We start from the raw sequence: 21,759 nt of genomic DNA, 5'->3' as shown, positions 1-21,759 counted from the left end.
AAATTAACTGTGAAAATTGTGGAGAAGAATGAAATGTTTTCCTGCTCATTTATCAACTGGTTATTTTCTTAAACTCTATAATTGTGTTCTCAGTCATAGAGCCAATTCCAAGTTGTAAATGGATTAAATTCTACATATCATGAGGCATTAGTATAGGATACATTGTTATGAGAGAACAATATAACTATAAAATATTAAGATGAACTTTTTCTCTTTTTATTCCAATTTATTTCTTTTTCAGTTCCAGATTTCTCTTCTCTCTTTCCATCATCTCTCTATTTAAAAGAACCCATTATGAACAATAAAATCTTGCAAAAAATTCAGCATTAGCCATATAAAAAAAAAAAAGAAAAAAAAAAGAAATTAGAAAAATATGCTTCAATTTGTATTCTGAGTCCATCAGTTCTCTATCTGGAGTAGATAACATTATTCATCATGAGTCTTTTGAAATTGTGATGGGACATTGTGTTACTAAGTTACTAAGTATTTCACAGTTCAATGTATTTACAACATTACTGTCACTATGCAAATTTTTCTTCTGGTTCTGTTTGTTTTATTTTGTATCAGTTCATATAAGTCTTTTCAGGTTTTTCTGAAACCATCCCCTTCCGCATTTCTTATAGCACAATAGTATTCCATCACAGCAGATCTCTTCCCAGAGAGCGATCCAGCAGCTTCTGGAGACGACAGCTCGCTACATAATCATGTACTATAACTTAATCATTGTCCAATTTATAAGCATGCTCTCTCAGTTTCCAATTCTTTGCAACCACATCCTTTTCTTTATTTTAAATTGTAGATCTATGACAATGAGACACAACTAAGCCTAGCAAGTAGCTTAACAATAAAGGAATGATTTTCATGGGTAGCTTGAAGTATGAGATTATAGTCAATAGCTGAGAAACAAATACATTTTTCCTACTCTTCAGGGGACATTTTCTGTCAAAGTAAAGCTTAAAGACTAAAATTCACATTTATTAATCAAAGAAATAAATATATTTCTTGTAGTAGTGACTACATCATCTTGAGCAAACTAACTTGTTTGGCTTTTATATAGCTCTTTAAAGTTCATCTGAAGGCAATCTTTGGCCTTTCCCTTTTCCTGAACTACATATGAGATGCTTTAATTCACCCAACAAAAGTAAACTATGTTAACATGACTATTTTGGAAAAAGCTGAGACATTTATTTCCTCATTTTATTTGTCTATCTTTTTTCCCTTCTGAAAACACATAACTGAGCACCCAGAAAGGTCTGTCCTCACTTTTTTAAATTTATGAATACATCTGATGAGAGATAGCATGGAGCACTGGACAGAGCTATGATCTTGGAGTCAAGAGGTACATGGAAGATTGGATGGAGTAATGATCTTGGAATCAGAAAAACTTCAGTTCTATTCCTACCTCCACCTTGGCTAAAGAGGTGGGAGGGAACAAGCATTTTTTAAGCACTTCCAATGTGACAGGGACTGTGCTAAGAATTTTTCAGATAGAATCTCAACTTGATTTTCACGTAGGATATTCTATTATCATCCCAATTTTATAGTTGAGAAAACTGAGGCAGATAGAGATTGAATGAAATGCAAGGATCATAAAGCCAGTAGATATCTGAGGCTGGTTTTATATTCAGATCTTCTAATAGACTCCTGGGCCATCTATTCACATGCTTTGGGTCATGTACCTGCTTCTATATCACTGCTCAGTATCCCAGGCAATTCTCTGAGATTCCAAATTCTACCAAAGTTTGGCTCTGTCCTGTTAAAAGGAACTTTCTCACCAGGACTCGCTATATTTATGAAATCATTGCATATAATTGAGCATGCATGGTTCAGTCTTATGACTTTCTGGCCATATCTGAAGGACATATTAGATTCCAATTTTTTAATTTTTTCTAAGCTATCAAAGACCAAGGTACACCTTCAAGATAAAATAATGATAAGGCTTTGACACATTAATGAGCTAAAAAAATTCTCTCAATATGATTTGAAAAGATTGACTGTTATATACTTACTAATTAGATTAACTTGGCTGGGAAACAGGTCAGGCAAAGAAATTTTCTTTTCAGCATCATCCTCTGCATGCCCTACAAAATCAGGTACTTTTAGTCAATTTGATAATGAAAAAACTCTTTAAATAAGCCTATTGTGATAAGTTTGGAAATGGATGAGACATTTCTTTTTTTTCCCATTTAATCAATTTGTTTATTTCCTCTTTTAAAAATATAAAATTCAGTACTCTGGAAGGTTCATCTGATCATTTTAGTGTTTACACATGTTGCAAGAATATTGACAATGAAAACTCATCAGAGAATGTTTGACAACAAAGTAAAAAAAAAGAATTTTCACGTGTCTGATGAAATCATATAGCAAATGTTAGATGATTTTCAATTGTAGTAGCAGGCTATCTTGACATCTGTTGGAGCTCAAAGCAAAGCAACAAACAAACTATGCCTTCCTTACAGATAACTTCATTCTTCAAAATAAGAAGGGAAGTGATGAGTCAAGAACTAGTTAATGAAATAGCAGAGATGAGGATACCTGGAGGGAAAGTCTTCATTCTACTCTTTATTTTCATAATAGAAAAGAGAAAAAAATATACTCAATATTCCATAAATTTTTAGAGAACAGATTCTTAATGGTAAAGAAAGGCTTTCTAGGACTCCATGGAAAATCTACAAGAGAGACAAAACTAAGTTGGTGGAGTAGAGGCAGCAACCCAGCTGAAATCTCCCAACATTTCTCTCCAAACAACTTTAATATAATTTCTCAAACCAAATTCTGGGACACCAGAACCAACAAAAGGTCAGATTGAGACATTTTCCCATCCTAAAACAACTTTAGGAGGTTGGCAGGAGAGGTGGCTGTAACAGGTGCAGCTTCAGGAGCTCTCAGCCCAGAATGGTAAGGGGGTCAGACAACTGGTAAGGAAAAAAATTACATGGACTCTTTACTGATACTTGCTGCAGGATGTGTTGCTATTTGGCAACTCTGATCTCATACAAAAGTTCTAAGTCAAAGTTATAGGTCTAAGTTCCAGGGAGGAGAAGAGTGCTTATGATTGATCACAAAGGAGCAGGGGCCCCTGGTAGCAGTTCCAAAACCATAAGAAGCACTAGCATTTGTGATTTTAGGAAAGAAGGGGATCTGATCATAGTTCCAAGGCAGAGGAGAACATTGTACATAGTAACAGCAAGATTATGTGATGACTAACTATGATAGACTTAGTTCTTCTTTGCAATACAGTGATCTAAGACAATTCCAACAGACTTGGGATAGAAAATGCAATCTGTACCAGAGAGAGAACTATGAAGACTGAATGTGGGAAGTAAACATACCATTTTTACTTTTTTTTCTGGTATGCTTTTTTTCCTTGTGGTTTTTCCCCTTTGTTCTATTTTTCTTTCATAACATGACTAATATGGAAACATGTATAACCTATATCAGATTGTTTGCTTTCTTAGGGAGAGGGGAGTTAAGAAAAGGAGGGAGAAAAAATATAACTCAAAATCTTACAAATATGAATGTTAGTTTTCAAATTTTCATCTTTACATGTAATTGAAATTTTTTAAAAATGAGACCAAGAAATAATAAAACAAAATTTTGTTCTTTATGAACAAAAATATAGAAGATAATGTAAGACATATCATAAAAGAAACAGATCAAAAACCAAAAAACCTAAACCAAAAAAAAATCTTGACACAATCATTAATACAATAAATAATTCAATAAAATAATCCTAAAGTATTAGAACCAGAGAGAAAAGTAGAAATTAAAAAAAAAAAAAACCTCAATCACCACCTGAAAGAGATCCTATGAAGAAAACCTACGAAGAACATAACAGCCAAATTCCAGAACCCCCAGGTCAGAGAGAGAATATTATGTGCAACAAGAAAAAAAAAAATCAAATACCACAGAGCCAAAATTAGAATCACATAAGACCTAATAGTGGTTACATTAAGAAACTGTTGGTCTTGGAACACTATATATTGAAGAGCAAAAGAACTGAGGTAGATGAAAATCTCATACCCAGCAAAGTTAAGTATAATCCTAAATGAAAACAAAAAAAAGACATTCAACGAAATGCTTGACTTTCAGGATTTTGTTGCAAAAAGACTTGAATTTAATAAAAAATTTGACATATAAAATCCAAGAGAAATATAAAGCAAATACCAAATTACAAGGGATTCAATAAGGACTAGCCAGCTATATTTTTTATGTGGAAATGTAAATCACATATTTAAGATTGTCATTAGTAATTGAGCAGTTTAAAAGAAAGACTGAGGTAGAGCTGAGTATGATGTGATTCTAAAATGCAAAACCTTGTAGGAAAAAGTAAAAAAAAGTAATTATCATATATAAATGAGGTACAAAAACTGACACTGAGGAATCAGATGAGGGTGGAAGACTGGTCCTTCTGGAACCCTACTTTAATCAGGAATGGATTAGAGAGAGATGTGCATATATAACACACCCAGAAATGTGTAATAATGGGAGTAGAGTTAGGTTAAGTAATTATGATGTTCTATTTCTGTAGATCGTTTTCTTGGGGGCAGGTTTCTTGGGGAGCTTCTGGAGGCAGTCTTAGTTTCAGTTCAGTTCAATAATCCCAAATCCATGCAGGAGTTAAAATCCGGATCTTTTATTGTGTCTTTCAAAGTCTTGAATCTTTTCCTGCGATCTGGCTAGCTTTAATAGAGGCCTATCTCTATTGGTTCCCCAATGAGCTCTTGTCAGAATGTTTCCAGTCAGTTTGAAGGTAGGCATGGGAATAAATCAGACTCCACCTTCAAGAGTGTGGGATTGTGGGTTTCCCAGAAGTCAATCCTAGTTGTGACTCTCCCGGAAGTCCATGAGCAGACTTTTCCTTTAGACTTGTAAATCTCCTGGACTTCTGAATCCTGGCTCTGAATGTCCTTGAGCTTCCCTGAAGTTCTCCCCTTTACTCAATCTGGACTGACTCTCCCCACTGAATCTTGGCTCCTTATAACTTCCCAGAGAACGGGCTTATAGGTAATCCCTGGGCTTGTGGGAGCTCCTTAAAGGACCAATGAGTGAACTCCTTTAAAGGTATAAATTCCTTTACAGGTGTGAACTAAGAATCCTAACATCTCCCCTTTTCTTTTGATTTAGAACATAGGGTGGTCATAACCTTGAAACAAGTATACATAAATCCATCAATATGGGAGGTATTACACATAATTACATAAATTACATAAACACATAGTAGCATAACACATGATAGAAGTGATGTAACAAATAACATAAATCAACATGAAGAATTTATACATGTCCATAAGTCCTAGAAATAGTCCAAAAGGAATCCATTGTCCATTAGTTTTTGTGCCAGGAATCCAATAATTCTTGCAAGTTTTGAAGTCCTGCAATAATCTTATCAATAATTTTTCATCTCAAGGAATCCAATGATCCCTGCTGGTTTTCAAGTCCTTTAACAGTCTTATCTTGTGTTAGGGAATCCAATGATTCCTGCAGATTTTGTTCTCCTTTGTTTTCAGATTTTTCTCTTTTTCTGTCTCTCTCCAGGTGCTTGTTGCCACCCATCTGTTTCCTTCTCTGTCTGTTAAAATACAAGCAAACCCTCTCTCCCAGGCAGTTAACCTATCTAATTCCCTTCTAGGAACTGTTTGCACTGGACACTGCCCTGTTGGTTTAAAAAACCTGTATTCTCCCCAAGTGTAATCCCTTTCTGTTGTCTGATTACCTTTTGGCTGGTTGATCACATCAGAGTCCTGACCTTTTAAAGGAACTTTGGGTATAACCTCAGCTGCCATCATGCCCCATCTATCTTTTGACTGATATCTTGGAGCTGGACTCCACCTCTCATTTCCCTGGGTCAATCTGCATTCTGAGGCCCAGTGGAAATCCTTGTGGCATTTTGGACATGGAGTTTTAGGTCTTCTCTCAGCCTGTCTTCTCACTCTATCTCCATATCTACACTGAGCTCTTAGATGTCCAACTTTTCTACATTGAAAACATCTATGAGTTTTTCTAGAAGTCCCTTGCTAAGAGGGACCCTGTCTTTCCATGTTCATTATTGTCTGGGTATAATAAGCATTTGTGCCTACTGTGGCACAGCATCTTATGATCTCCTCTAAAGAAGCATCTTTGTGTAGTCCGCAAATAATTCTTTTGCAAACCTCATTAGCATTTTCCATAGCCAAATATCTAGTTATTATTTCTGTAGATGCATTCTCTCCAGTGGTTCTTGTGACAGCAGTTTGCAGACATCCCACAGAATCCGCAAAAGGTTAATTGGGACCTTGTTTTATTTTTGTGATGGCTTCCCCTAGATCTTTCTGTCCGGGGAGGGAACCCCAAGCTTTTATTGCAGCCTTAGAAATTTGCTCATATACTGTTATGGGATAATAAATCTGTTCTGAATTCTCTCCATACCTTCCTTCACCTGCTAATTGGTCAAAAGTTAATTGTGTGTTAACTCCTATTTCCCTATTGGGTCTGACTTGAATCCTACATATTTCATGATACTCCAAAAGCCACAACAAGTTTTGTCCAGGTTCTAAACATGTCCTTGCTATCAATTTCCAATTATTCGGGGTTAGGATTTCATAACCTAGACTATCTAGTAACATCTTAACATAAGATCATGTAGCCCCATAAAGAGTAAAACCTTTTTTAAATCCTTAATTTTATCCAAATCAAAAGGAGTGTATCTTCTTTTTTGACCAGAAGAGTCAATCTCTTCAATCACAGGGTATGCATGTATAAAATCACTTACATCCTATCCTTCTCTCTCAGTCTTAACCAATGCTTTTTCTAATCTTGTCATAGGCTGCTTCACAGGCGATTCTGTTTGTCTTCCCCTCCTCCTTCTTCCTCCACCCATGAAGGGTTAATTGAGGGAGGAGATGGGAAATGCTCCTGTTGCTCAGAATTGTACTTAACTCCATTGTGATCTGAGATTCATCCTTTTCACCTAATTTAGTTGGATCCTCCCCCTTCTGTTCTTTCTTCCTTTTCTTTAGTCTAACACTTTTTAAAGCCACTTGGATTAAATTGTACATATGAAGTGTATCTTTGGAAATTGAGTTTGGATTGAAATTGTAATGTTCACTTAGTTGCTCTCCTACTAATTCCCACTCATCTAGATCCATTTTTTTTCCATAGAAAAACAAGGACATATGACCTGCACAGTTTTTAAAAGTTCAGTGATCTCCTCCAAAATTATAATCAATCCTTGGCTTTTCATAACCTTGGCAATGCTCTTTAAACATTTTCCTTGAAAAGAAATAGAAGGCTGTTTTCTAAAAATTTGCTCCATTTCGCTGAAATTCTACTTTAGCTCTTTAACAAAGTTTCCTTGTTACTCACCCTTATTTCTGGGTCAGAGAGACTTTTCCACTGGATCAGGATACTGTCTGTCCTACGTTCTAGTTGTGAATCTCCTGGAAGTCCATGAGCAGGCTTTTCCTTTAGACTTGTGAATCCCCTGGACTTGCAAATCCACTGAATCCTGGCTCTGAATCTCCTCAAGCTTCCTGAAGTTCACCCCTTGACTCAATCCAGACTGACTCTCTCCACTGAATCTTGGCTCCTTATATCCTCCCAGAGAATGGGCTTGTGGGTACTCCCTGGGCTTGTAGGAGCTCCTTAAAGAACCAATGAGCTAACTCCTTTAAAGGTGTGAACTAAGTGTATAAGTATCTTGTAAGAATCCTAACAAGTAATAGGAGGGCAAAGTAGCAGGTAGAATCTTAATTCTATATGGGGGGTCAGAAGAAATAGGGAAAAGATAACACAAACTAGGAAAACTACATTATATTTCCACCATATTAATCATTATTTTAGACTATTTAAAGTAACTAGACAGTATAAAGCTAGAATATTGCTATGATATAGGAAATGATGAGTTGGTAGAAAAATATGGGAAAACCTGGACTTTTGAAGGATAGTATTATCCACCTGTTGAGAAAGAGTGAACCAACAAGTATAATACAGTCCTATATATTTATATATGAAGGTATATGTGAGAAAAATCAGATCATTGTACACAATAACAGCAATATTGTAAGGATGATCAAATGTAAAAGACTCATCTACTCTAATCAGTTCAATGACCCAAAACAATTTTAAGAGAATTTTATAATGAAATATATTATCCATCTCCAGAGAGAGAAGTGGTAAATTCTGAGTGCAATCTGAAGCAGAATTTTCTTAAAAGGATTGGATTGGAAAGAGTTGCTATATAAATGCTTATTCCTTCCCTTTTCCCTTCTCTTCTAATTAGCACCCATTTGTATTATTGGAATCAGTTCTTAGTGCCACATTTTAGAAAGAACACTGTAAAGCTAGGGAATATCCAGAAGTGGTGGCCAAGATAGTGACCAAGAAGGTGACAGTTCTCAAGGTCATACTATATATAATAATCAGTTAAAAGAACTGGAGCAATTAAGCCTGAAGAAGGGAAAATTTATGGGAGGATAAGATAACTTTCTTCAAATATCTGAAGCCCTGATAAATGGAAAAGACACAGCTTGTTCTGCTTAGTTCCAGAGAATTACCAAGAGCAACATTAGGAGATGCAAATTAAAATCTCATATAAAGAAACGTTTCCTAACAAACTAGAACGCTCCAAAAGTCAAATAAGGTATTTAAGCAAAGGTGTAATCACTATATATAAATGTCATAGATAGGATTCAATCTAGTTGACCAGATCACCTCTGAAATCCTTTCTAGTTCTGAAATTTTGTGAATCTGTAATTTAATCTCATTTACTCAATTTTTAGTCTGATAGTCCTAAAATATTCAAATTCAGATGCAAAACAAAGGTTAATAATGACAGAGTTGAATCATGAAACAAGATGTCAATAAAAAGTTCTTGATTAATACAGTATAATGAAGGACTATTCCCTATTCCTGAGTAAGTTCACTCTGTCCTTTAGTTGACTTCTCAAGGAAAGTTCTTTTATATTTGGCTTCTAAAACATATGAGTCATTTGTGATAGCTAATTTGTACTTTAAAATCTCACAACATATTAATACATAGTTTAAAAACTTTTAACATTATTGTACTTACAACTGATAATTTCTGTTTGGTCATCTTCACTTCCTTGAGTTTCCCGTGATTTGTTTCGTGTCAATTCTAGGTGGATAGGAAAAAAACTTTCATTATTAACTTTTAACAATTTCCTGATTATAAAATTAATAATCATAATTGATACTTATATAAAATTTCAAAACTTGGAAAGAATTTTTACAGATATTTCATTCAACCCTCATAACAACACTCTGAAGTGCTACAAAATTTATAGTATTAATTTTATAGCTAGGGAAACTAAGGCTCAGAGAGGCTTAGCAACTTGCCCAAGATCAGACAGCTAACTAATTAAAGTGAAGAAGAATCTTAATTCAGGTCTTCCTGATTCATAGCCACTTCTCTGTCCACTATACTATGCTGTCTCATCCTTAGAGAAAAAACTTTTCAGTTTAAAATTACCACCATATTCATTACATTAGATTCAATTAGCATATTCAGGAGAAAAAATATTTAAATGTTTGTATAGTGGAAACTCTAGGGGGAAAAAAAGATGCTTCTCTCTTCTAAAATTTTTTTCTCATAAGATACATATAATTTACTCAGAAATACTTCCATTAACTTGTGAATAGTGACATATTATATCAGTGACAAACAAGGTTCATCTGTAAAATATGGGAATTGGGACTAAGTGAAGCAAGATGTCTGTCTGAACAAGAACTCTGGATCCCTTTCATCAATCTTAAGGAAGCAAGAAATGAGCAAAAGTAAAAATATATATAAACTAAAAGAAGAGAAAGGAAAATCCTAATTATAAGGGGCCTTTAAATGGGCGGACACAGTGCATGGGGAGATTGAGTGGTCCGGAAGTAATTTCTGTGGATATTAGGACTGCCCTTGGGTGGGATCCTGGCCATATTGAGATAGCTTCGTAATGGGTGACTCTCTCGCTGACTGGCTGTGTGTGTGACCTCACAGGCCCTATGTAAGCCCACTGTAGGCAGCAGTTGCTCTCTTTAACCTGGCGCTCTTCACCCTGGCTCCCTAACCTGGGTGGCCAAGCCAAGATGGGTAGCCAAAAGAGGTAAGGAGTTTGGTAGTGAACACGTGGGTCTTCTGACCAGGTGTTCACTTGGGAACCAACAAGTCAGGGCATCAGTCAGGGCATTATGTGAGTAGGTATAATAAAGGCTTTTAAGATTACATGTGGCTGTTCTTGAGCGGGCTACCAGTTATTAAGCTATAGATTCAAGAGATTGTGGCCAGAGACCTTTGAAGGCCTCAGAGGAGGCGAGCTGGGTAGAGTTCACACTGCTAAGCACAGTGGTCAAAGGTACTCTGGTGGGTCTAGGACAGACTAGTAATTGTAACTGCCAGGAGAGCACGTTATACCTAATTAGAAATTTTTTTCCTGAAAAAACCTAAGAAACTGAAGAAATGAACCAGCAAATGAAAAAACATATAACTATAGTAAAGTAATACTTTATAATAGTAAAATAGTAAAAAAAAAATAGTAAAGATAAAAGATTGCCAGCAAAAATGTCCACAAGATGATGATAATTCTTAACTATACTAGAAGAAAAAGAATAGCGTCACGATTGTTCAGAATTGGAAAGCCTTATTAAAGATTTGGAGCACAACAAACAAAATTGGAATTCTTAATGAAAAATCTAAAAGAACACAAGCTAGAAAATTTTAACAAAGAAATAGATAATCTAAAAAAATGAAGGAATGGATCTCAAAAATGCAATCTAGCACAAGATCAGTGATGCAAAACAGAAGTGTAACACTGCTTCTAAAGTCATAGAATTAAAAACAGCGGTACAGTGGTTAAAGTACAAATCCTAATGTCAGAAGGACTGGTGTTCAAATCCAGCCTCATTGTGTGAACCTATGCAAATCACTTAAGCCTGATTGTCTCAAAAAAAACAAAACAAAACAAAAAGATAGGATCATAGGTTTAGAGCAAAAAGTGACCTTTGAGTCCAACCTTCTCATTTTACAAATAAGAAAATTGAAAGCCTGGGAGAATAAGTAGCTTGCATGAGGTCAAATAAATAGCATCAGAGACAAGAACCCAGAGTTCCTAACCTTAAAATAAGTACATTTTCTACTGTAAGCCAGGACTCAGAAAACTTAAGACTCATTGGCTTCTTTAAAAAAAAAAAAAAAAAAAAAAAAAAAAAGAAGAAGAAGAAGAACAACAACAACAACAACAACAACAACAACAACATAATAATAATAAAATAAATAATTATGCTCAAGGAAATCAAGGAAGGGAGGCAGAACCAAGATGGCAGAATAAAGGCAGGAACTCACCCAGTCTCTCCCCCAAACTGCTCCAAATTTCTTTAAATAATGACTCTAAACAAATTTTAGAGCATCAGAACATCCAGGAAAATGGAGTAGAACATTTTCCAGAGAAAGAAACTTAGAATTTCAGCAGAAAAGGTAGGAGTCCACTGTGCAGCCCCAGACTCAAACTTGATCTCTGAATACAGCAGCAGTACTGGTGCCTTCCAGACCTCTCAGCCCAGAGACACCAAACAGGAGCTGCAAGGTCAGCAGGAAAGGTCTGTGAAACCAGAATGGGACCCAGAGCACAATCCGAGTGCAGGCCCAGGCCCAGGCCCAGCCCCAGCCCTAGCTATAGCTCCCACCCAGATCCCAGTTTCAGCAAGGGAGGACCTCTGAAACAGCAGCAGTGCTGGAACTCTCAGTCCAGGAACACCAGGGATGGCTCAGAAGGTCAGTGGAGAGGGTCTGTGGCAACAGGGTGTGAGTCTGGCGTGCAGTCCCAGTGGAGCTTCAGCCCTAGAGGTGGGACACACCTTACAGCTCCAAGGCAGAAAAGAGTGATTGTGGTCTGGTCACTAGGAAGGATTTCTGAAAACAGCTGCACAAAACCCCGGAAGTCTAGGACAATGCCCCCTCCACCCTGGAAACAGAGCTCTGCTTTAACCAAGAGATAAAAGCAGAGTAATAGGCTAGGAAAATGAGCAGAAAACAACAAAAGTTTCTGATCAATGAAAGTTATTATAGTGACAAAAAGGAACAAGACATACACTCAGGAGATAACAAAGTCAAAGCTCCTATATCCAAAGCCTCCAAGAAAAATAAGAATTGGACTCAGACCATACAAGAGCTCAAAAGGGACTTTGAAAATCAAGTAAGAGAGGGGCATCTAGGTGGTACAAGTGGATAGAGCAGGAGCCCTGAAGTCAGGAGGATATGAGTTCAAATGTGACCTCACACACAACACTTCCTAGCTATGTGACCCTGGGCAAGACACTTAACCCCAATTGCCTCAGGGGGAAAAAAAAGAGATAGAAGAAAAATTAGGTAATGGGATGACTAGCTGTAAAGAACTTTGGTATTCTCAGTAGTACAAGCATCCACAACTACTATGAAGGACTTATAAGGAGGAGTCCTATCCATACTCAGAGAAAGAATTAATTGAGTCTGAATACAGATTGAATCATTCTCTAATATTCTTCATGTCTCTATTTTTAAGTTATTTTTTCTTGAGTATAGGAAATCTACGTTTTCTTTCTTTTAAAAAAAATATTTACTTATTTGCAAAGCATATGCATGGGTAATTTTTCCAACATTGACCTTTGCAAAAACCTTTTGTTCCAAATTTTCCTCTCCTTCCTCCTATCCCCTTCCCCTAGCTGGCAGGTAGTCCAAAACATGTTAAATATGTTGAAATACATATTAAATCCAATATATGTATACATATTTATACAGTTATCTTGCTGCACAAGAAAAGTCAGATCAAGAAGGAAGGAAAAGAAAAACTGAGAAAGAAAACAAAACGCAAGCAAATAACAACAGAGACTGTGAGAATGCTATTTTGTGTTCCACAATCTGTTCGCACTGTTCTCTCTCTGCGTGTAGATGGCTCTCTGTCACTGAACAAGTGGAACTGGTTTGAATCCTCTCATTGTTGAAGAGAGCCATGTCCATCAGAACTGATCATTGAATAGTCTTGTTGCCGAGTATAATGGAGATCTAAGTTTTCTTTCACAACTTTTATGGAAATATTTTACATAACTTCACATGTGGTTTCTTAATTGTGCATGGGTATAAGGGAGAGAACTTGGAACTCAAAAATCTTAAAAACAAATGAAAAAAATTGTTTTGAATGTAACTGGGGGAAAATATTAAAGAAAAATAAAGAAAAAAAGGAAATCAAAGAAGAAAATTCTCTAGAAGTATCAGACTCAAAGGGTAAAAATTCAATAGAATTCATATGATAATAGAAAGGTATCTAGTTTTAGCTCACTGAGAAATATGGTATTCAAGCACCAAAGTAATCATGTTAAAGAAAAAAATATTGCAAGTGACAAAGAAACAATGACTCATGTAAAAAGGAACTCCAGGTAGAACTGAGCAAAACTGCTCACCAAAAGGATAAAAACAGAACTAAGATATATGGAAAAGCAAAGGAAAATGTCTTGTAACCAGAGATAATATTTTTTCAAATTACATGTAATCATACTGAGAAAAAAAACACTACACATTTCTTTCCAAGGGAAAAAACTGATTTGGGAAATATCTTTAATATGTAAATGAAATATACAAAAGAAACTCATAAAGGACAAATAATTTTGAACATCCAAATAGGTGTTTATATACTAAAATGGGAAGACATAAATACTGTCCTTTGGGTTACAAACTAGAGGATAAAAGCAGGAAGAGGCTTAGTCTTTCCTGAAATCAAGACATCACAAGTGAAAGTGTTTCAAATATAGAGATGGGGGGCAGGGAGGGAGGATAAGAAAAGAAGAGGGTAGCTCATAAACTACACTTTAATCAGGGAGGACAAGGGAAAAATAAAGGGAGAATGAAGGAATGAGGATGCTAGACTGAAATAGAGAAGTGAAGGAGCTTTGGAGTCAGAGGGTGAGATTAATTTCAAAAGAAAGAGAAGAGAAATCCTTTGATTTAGGTCTGAGCTGAAATTATTGAAACACAAAAGGAAAGGTAGGAGATTAAAACTGGATTATTCCAAGCAACAAAAACTACAGGCACCCAGAACTAATTTCTTAGAGAAATGTTATGACAGGGTTTGTGGAAGGAAAAACAAGCATTCCCATTAATGTGAATTTTAATAGGATGGTGTTGCCCATGAAGAGAATAGCAGAATGGGTTAGAAAGAAAAACTTGATTTGATCTAAGAAAGAGATTTACAATATAAAAATTCACAGACACTTGAAACAAAGAGTAAGCTTTAAGCTAAACAACCATGGCTAAACAATCTACCCTCGAAAATTTCAAGCTGAGGCTGAAGACAGGGGGCAATGTCCATAGGAGACTCTGCATCTGGTTAAGCGACCAGGCAAGCAGCATCTGAGAATGCAGCCAGCGTCTGGTTGGACAGTCTCCAGAGCAGCACTGCCGGAGAGCCGCTCCACCATGCTCTGTTCAGGCCCATTCATTGTGTGTGGGCTTCTCCATGCAAAGACCCCAGTTTCATGATCTGTTCATGGTCATGCCTTGTTCTTCTAGGGAGTCACTCTTTTCAATGATGCTGTGTGCACCTTTCAGAATGTGTTTCCCAACTTCCTGGGAGAAATATTTTATTGCTACTTTTTTAAAATAGCCATTTCATTAAATGAGTTTGCTTTGAACTACTGTTAACTCAAGCCTGACTACCACCACCACCACCTCAAGCAGTTTCTCTCTACTCTGAATGGAGGGCTGGAGAGTAGACAGCCAATCCTCCCAATGCCTGAGTAGTTGCCTGCCATGCACTCTTTCTATCCAACACTTTTTTGGAAAGACTTTCAGCAGACATTGACTGCACTAACTTAACTCTTTCCTCCAAGAAATGTAGAGGCTATATACACTTCCTTTTAATCTTCACTCTCCACATGATCCAAATTCAGTAAGGTGATACTTTCCTGTGACTCACAACAACCAGGGAAATGTGTTGAGGAAAAGAGGGAGCTTTTTTGTTGTAGTTATTTGTTTTATTTCTTGCCTTCATCACAAGCAGTGCCTCTTTCCACTTTCTCTATTACAGATAAGGAAACTATAATTTCTCCAGTTTTCAGATGCAGAACCCTGTTATTACATTTTCTTTCCTTTTCCTTTTCTTTTCTATACTTGATACAACATTCTGTCACCACTCCCTCCCCCCATTTCTTTCTCTTTAATGTCTTTTGACTTTGTTTTTTTCCTTTCTATTTTTATTTCTGTCACAAGTTTATTAAGTGTTCATTATTTTATGCTGCATTACTGTGGCAACATTCTAGTTGACTCCAACATCTTCCCATTCTAATCCTCCCTAACAAAGCTACTAAAAATAATCTTTCCCAAATAATATTTTCAATGTTATTTCACTAACTAAGAATCTAAGGGAGTCTCTACTACTTCACACTGAATCCACATTTCTCATGGCTCAGCAGTCCTTTCAGACTCAGAGCTCCTACTGGAAGTCTTTTGCATTTCCAACATGCCTAACCCTCTCTAATCTTACTAAATTCTTTTTCTGTTAATTCCCCTGCATATGATAGCCATCCTTGGCATATGACTTTCTTTCTCCCTTTGTCCATGTCATTTTCTTTATTTGAATTATACCCTCTTCTCCTGACAATCCATCTTTCTTAATTTCTTTCAAATCAGATTCAAAAGACTTCCCTAGGAAACTTTAGTTGAACTCTCTCTGTTCAACCCTGTTCACACTACTTTTCATTAGCTCTTCAGTATCTTATTTTAATTATGGACAATACTATTATTCACTTCATGATGTTATTTTCTAAATGTTCTTGAGTCATTTCCAATGTATCTATGTTTTTATTTCTAAAACTAGATTTAATATCATTAAGAGCAAGAACCATACCTCCTATTCTCTTTGTATCTTTTCTTATCTCTTCCACTGAATTGTTCACCAAACTCATAAATGCCCATTCAAACCCCTATTGAGTCACAGAATTGCCTCATAATAAAATGATATGCCTGGTACTTAATTCAAATAAAGAATAAATAACAATCTAGGGAAGAAAGCATAAGCAATAAAGTAAATTATGTAATGCAAGTAGAGAATAAATGTATATGCTTGGTGTATATAGATGAAATTGTGAAAATAATGGATTTGTTAGGTTGAGATTATCTATATCAAAAAATGATGTGAATGGTTCTGTTTTAATTCATCACAAAATATAAAATTTTAGAGAGTTGAATAATTTTCTAAAATTGTTTGCAAAAATGCATCAATAGTCAAATTTCTACAATTTTAACTTTATTCTTATTGGATTCTATAAGACTGCTTAATTTTGTTTTCTAGAGCAGCCAATTCAATTAATCTTAAAAAAATAGTAGGCAATCTCTCTCTTCATATAAATATGCATATATATATATATACACACACACACATACATATGTGTATTTATAAAATATACATATATATTGTCTTATTCTAATTCATCCAGAATTTAAATTGACAGATTTAAATTGAATTGTCTAGAATTTAAATTGATAAAAGGGTTAGAGGTAGATTGCGTATCCAACCAACAAAAAAACATTCAAAAACTATTCTATGAAGTATAGATTTAATCATTTTTCTTCTTAAGATACTAGATTTATATTAAAAATGCAACATTGTATTAATATATTTATCTTAAAATAAAAGTGTAGGCTATATAAAAAGCAAAATAAATCACATTGTATCCACTCATATAAAATCAATCTTTCAGATACAATTTTAAAACCTATTAACTATTTTCCATGCTTCACCTTCAAATCACATAAACTTCTTCTCACATATAATATGCCTACAAATACATTCTAAATAGTAACCATATGTACATTCACCAGGGTTAGATATATAATAAGGCTTGCGCAAGTACAGAAAAGACTACAAGAGAATGATATGGCCCTAGAAATTGTGGCTTATAAATCTTCACAACTTTTTCTCTAGTGCAAGTTAATTTTTTTTTTTACTCAAGCTAATCTTCATATCTGATGTAGAGATAATCTGATTACAGAATCTGTTCATTATATTAAATATCAAAATTATTTCAATTCAATTTCATTCAATTCAGTTTTTTACTATGTTCAAAGTTCTTATTAGGTTGGGATTAGAATCTATTTTATTTTCCTTTAATATTCTATTTATTCAGTTTTCTTATTAGGAGATCTTAGTTTTATGGTGTGTGTGGGGGTGTGCTGAATGTGTGTGTTTAAGAGTTAACTAGATAATAGGTTATTCATTGCCAGGATACCTTCCCATGGGATTTACATTTGTGGCAGTATTCATTTTGCAAAAGAAGAGAGAAATGTGATTACCTTGAGGGTCCTTTCTGAGGGGAAGAATCCATACTTCAATATGAGGCTTTAGTAACAACAATAACAAAAAATTTCAAATTAGGTATATTAAATACACAAATTTTAAAAATACATATTTTATTATATTATGCATATATGCTTTAAGATAACTGTATAACATATGAATTATATAAAACATTATTTCATATAATGCTTCAATTTTCAAATCATATTTATTACTTTATTTTAGGTTTACAATAATCTCATTAGATAAGCAGGATAGACATGATAATCTATATTTTACGTTTAGGAAACTAAGACTTAGAAGTTGAATAATTTGTCCAAGATGACCTCAGTAGCAGTATACTGAAATATATATATATATATATATATATATATATATATATATATATATATATATATGTGTGTGTGTGTGTGTGTGTGTGTGTTTGTGTATATAATATATGTATATGTATGTATGTATGTATATTATATGTATATGGACCAGTATAAACCCCATAAAAGACCCAGTAACTTTTTGTTAAGCAAAATGAAATTTAGAATTAGCAAATTTTACTGACTTAAAAAACAGCACTGAAGATAGCTTGTCCTAACTCTATCTTACTGTTTCCCGTTGAACAAGCTACAAGCTCTCTGGATTTAGTTTCCTCCATTTAAAAAAACTGAGTCTGGTTGATCTAACAAAGTACCCTTTTATCAAGTATTTAGATGAAGCCATAAAAGTTATGCTTATCATGTATTCAGATGATATGAGGCTTGGGGAGGAGGGTGGCTAACACACTGGATTACAGTTGTCAAGGGGGAGATTCAACAACAACAAAAAAGATTTCATTATTAATAATATCAATAATAAAATAAATATAAATAATTGGTTGGTTGTTGATTAATTATTATTAATAATAATATATTAACTAAATCAAATATAACATTCACAGGCATACCTTGTTTTTGCTTTATTGCACTTCACAGATAACTATTTTATTTTTTATAAACTGAAGATTTGCAGCAACCTTGTATCAAACAAATCTATTAGTGCCATTTTCCCAAAAGCACGTGTTCATATTATGTCTCTATATCACATTTTGATAATTCTCACATGTTTCAAACTTTTTCATTATTATCATATCTGTTAGATCAATAATCTTTGATGTTACCATTATAATTGTTTTGACAAGAGTCCACTAACTGTGCCTATATAAAACAAAGAAATCAATCAATAAGCATTGTGTGTATTTTGAATGTTCCACCAATCATTCCCCCTATCTCTCTCCCTTTCCTTAGACCTCCCTAGTTCCTGAAACATGACATAATATTGAAATCAGGTCAGTTGATAACCCTACAAAGGCCCCTAAGTGTTCAAGTGAAAGAAAGAGATGATCAATGCAATTACCTTAAGATATTACCATAATTAGTCTAACCTTCAGCAACCACCATCCTGATTAGTCAGCAACCATCAACATAGAGGTAAGATTAGCTAAAAGATTATTACTTACTGAAGTCATAATACTGAAGTCATGATAACATCCATAAGGGTGGAGAGCCATAGATAGAAAAGTTCTTCCACAAGCTGAGGATTTCAATATTATATAATTTAATAAGGGGCAGCTGGGTGACTGCTAGAAATAGAAAACTGGGCTGGAGTTAGGAGGCCCTGAGTTTAAATCTGGCCTCAGATATTTACTAGCTGTAAGACCGTTGGCAAATCAGTAACCTCAATGTGCTTCAGTTTCCTTAACTATTCAACAGGGATTAGAACAGTACCCATCTTGCAGATTGTGGTGAGGATCAAAGGAGATGATGTTGGTAAATCACACAGTCTAATGCCTGGCATTTAGCAGGCACTATATAAATGCTTATTCCTCTCCCTTCTCCCCCACTCAATACGAGTTAACAGGATGACATGGCTAATGCTATCTAAGGCTATATCAAGGACCACCTAATGTCCAGAACGAGGGTGGTAATAATTCTGGTATTCTTTACCCCAATCAGAACACATCTGGTGTGCTGTGTCCAGATCTGGGTGCCACATTTTAGGAAATAAATAAACTGCAGGACATCTAGAAGGCAGCGATGGTGCAAGGCAACTTATGGCCTACCAGGATCAGTTGAAGGTACTGGGGATGTTTAGCCTGGAGAAGACAAAAAGGTACAATATCAAGAGGCCAAAGGTGGAAGCTTCAAAGGCCGGTTGCCCCTTGATTTAGACAAAAGTCATTTCAACAGAGAGCTGTCCAAAAGGGGAAGAGGCTGCCTTGGGAGGTGATGGGTTCTCCTCCATTGGGATCTCAAGTTATAGACTATGCACTTCCACTTGTGACAATCCCTGATTCTAGAAAACTGATAGTCACCTCAGGAGGCTATACTTCTCCCAATGGGCTTCCTGCTAAAATCCCTTCTTTACCCTTATCACCAGTGAGCTTTTTTCCCACAACTCTTTTCACACCCTCCTCACCTCCAGCTGCATAGAGTGGTATGGTGGGAGGTGACATCATCACACACTCACAACCTAAGAAACCAAATATCCCATACAGCTTAGGGAGGCCAACCTCCACTATACCTACAGATTACTTACTATAATAGAATCACTATATTCTTCGGTCACTTAGGCAATCACTGTTTGACTAGTTGTTCCTTTAAGGATGAAATGGCTAGGGAGTGGTTAGAAACATTCTGTAATAGGAAACTACTACAAATGAAACTTCTTTCCTTCCAGTTCCCAAAAAAAAAGTCAATCAGTCCATCCATCCCTTTTCCTGCCCTTCAATTTGAAGCTTGACTACCAAGTGATTCTGGTTCAAGACCTCATGGACATGAGATTTCTGTAAACATTGTGGCTATGATCATACATTAGTAGGATTTATTTCCTTTGACTGGAAAGTACTTTAAGACTCAGAAAAATACCAAGATTTTTTTTTCAGCACTTGATTTTCTCCATGTCCAGTCATATTAAATGTCAAGTAGCAAATCATTTGCAGGATCCCATGGAAGGATCATGCTTCAAGCAGCATAATTTAAGGCTTTTGTTTTGGGTTATGTCACTGTTGACATCAGCTGCTAAGATTCCAAGTTGGTATTGTTGCCCCAATACCTGTAATTATGAAATATCTTCATTAAGACTTCATCAAGACACTTTTCTACCACACTAATGCTATGATTTCTTTATCAACCTCGTCTCCTAGTCCCCAATCCCAGAGGATCATCAATATTCCCTTATCTGAAAATCCAGAGGTTCCCAGAGAAAATGCAAAAGAAATTTATCTGGCTTTCCATTTACCTTCTCTGTTGGAACCAATGGGTTAATAGAAAAAAGTAGAGGACTATAATTTTGTCACGATTACTAGATCCTCAATGTAATAACTGAGACTTTCCTATCTTTTACAGTTATCTAAAATTGCTGGCTCAGATTATTACATTTTTCAATTTGGATTTATGGGGAACATGTAATTTATTCATAAAGAACAGAATGATAAATGGAATAATCCTTTCAAGACACTTTGAATGTGGGGTCCTGTCTTTTAGGTCACCCAAAAGTCTTAATGGTCTTTCAGAAGTTCACAAATTCAATCTTTCTAGATATATCATGGAGTAATGGTCTAGATCAGTCTGCACAGTGGCTCATATCCCTTTAAGAGGAGATAAATAATAGGGTTCATCTGTAGGGAACTTGGTCTTTGTTTGAAAAACTGATCTTTTCTCCTCTCCAAATGTGATTTATAGTCTGAAGCGTCTTTCCCTGCTTCTGTGTTTCTCTTGCTGCGAACTGGCCACCATGGAGCCAATATTGTAATCATGAGCAAGTTACTTAACCTTTTTAAGTCCCAATGACTTCTGTAAAATAAGGATAACATGACTCAGAAAATCTCACAGGGCTGCAATAAAGGCCAAAGGAAATAATGTATGTTTAACAATGGCTATTCTAAGTCACAAATGTGCGGGTAGACTGGCATCCTGTGCGCCTCTTAATAAAGAGTATGCACAACTAGACATTTCTGAATAGTCCCTAGAAGCCCTACCCCCACTGTAGGGATGGAGTACTCTTTTGAAAAAGGTTGGCTCCTAAGCAGGGTGAGCCTTCTACTCGAAAGAGACCACTTTGCCCTCTTCTGACCATGCGGCTGGAATGAATAGTTCTCTATTGGATTTCCCTTGCTGAAAGGGATAGGGATCTTCTTCTCCTTCCTCTCTCCTTGAAGCCTAGGGTGCTTGCTCTTGCATGGAAACAAAAGCATATCTTTGTGTAAATAAGTCTGAAAATGGATCTCAAAGTCCTGGATGCCTCTTTTGTATTTCTTTCCCTTAGCACACAAGACTTCTGAACAGTGAGAATGAGGGACAAACTTTTCAAACCTACGGGCCACCTTGAGAGTGTTTGGGAATTGGTGGATTCTTTAGTCTGAGGCTCTGAAAAAGATGCTCCCTAGCTATAACTTCTTAGAGAAGTCATTACCAATAGGAAA

At 35.6% G+C, this 21,759-nt stretch overlaps 1 protein-coding gene across 1 annotated transcript in view; it reads right to left on the bottom strand.

The window, feature by feature from the left end:
• Positions 1-9,049: 9,049 nt before the first annotated feature.
• The window catches only part of CCDC7 (coiled-coil domain containing 7), a 117,614-nt gene continuing 104,904 nt past the window's right edge, over positions 9,050-21,759 (bottom strand). The window contains exons 19-20 of the mRNA XM_074267070.1: positions 17,303-17,348; positions 9,050-9,115 (exon numbers count right to left, since the gene is read on the bottom strand). The gene's annotated coding sequence lies outside the window, so the exon portion shown is untranslated. The remainder of the gene's footprint in view (positions 9,116-17,302; positions 17,349-21,759) is intronic.

The sequence above is a fragment of the Sminthopsis crassicaudata genome, chromosome 5 (genome assembly GCF_048593235.1).
Source record: "Sminthopsis crassicaudata isolate SCR6 chromosome 5, ASM4859323v1, whole genome shotgun sequence".
In the NCBI taxonomy this organism is placed as follows: Eukaryota; Metazoa; Chordata; class Mammalia; order Dasyuromorphia; family Dasyuridae; genus Sminthopsis; species Sminthopsis crassicaudata.
This window is presented reverse-complemented; position numbering and strand designations above follow the sequence as displayed.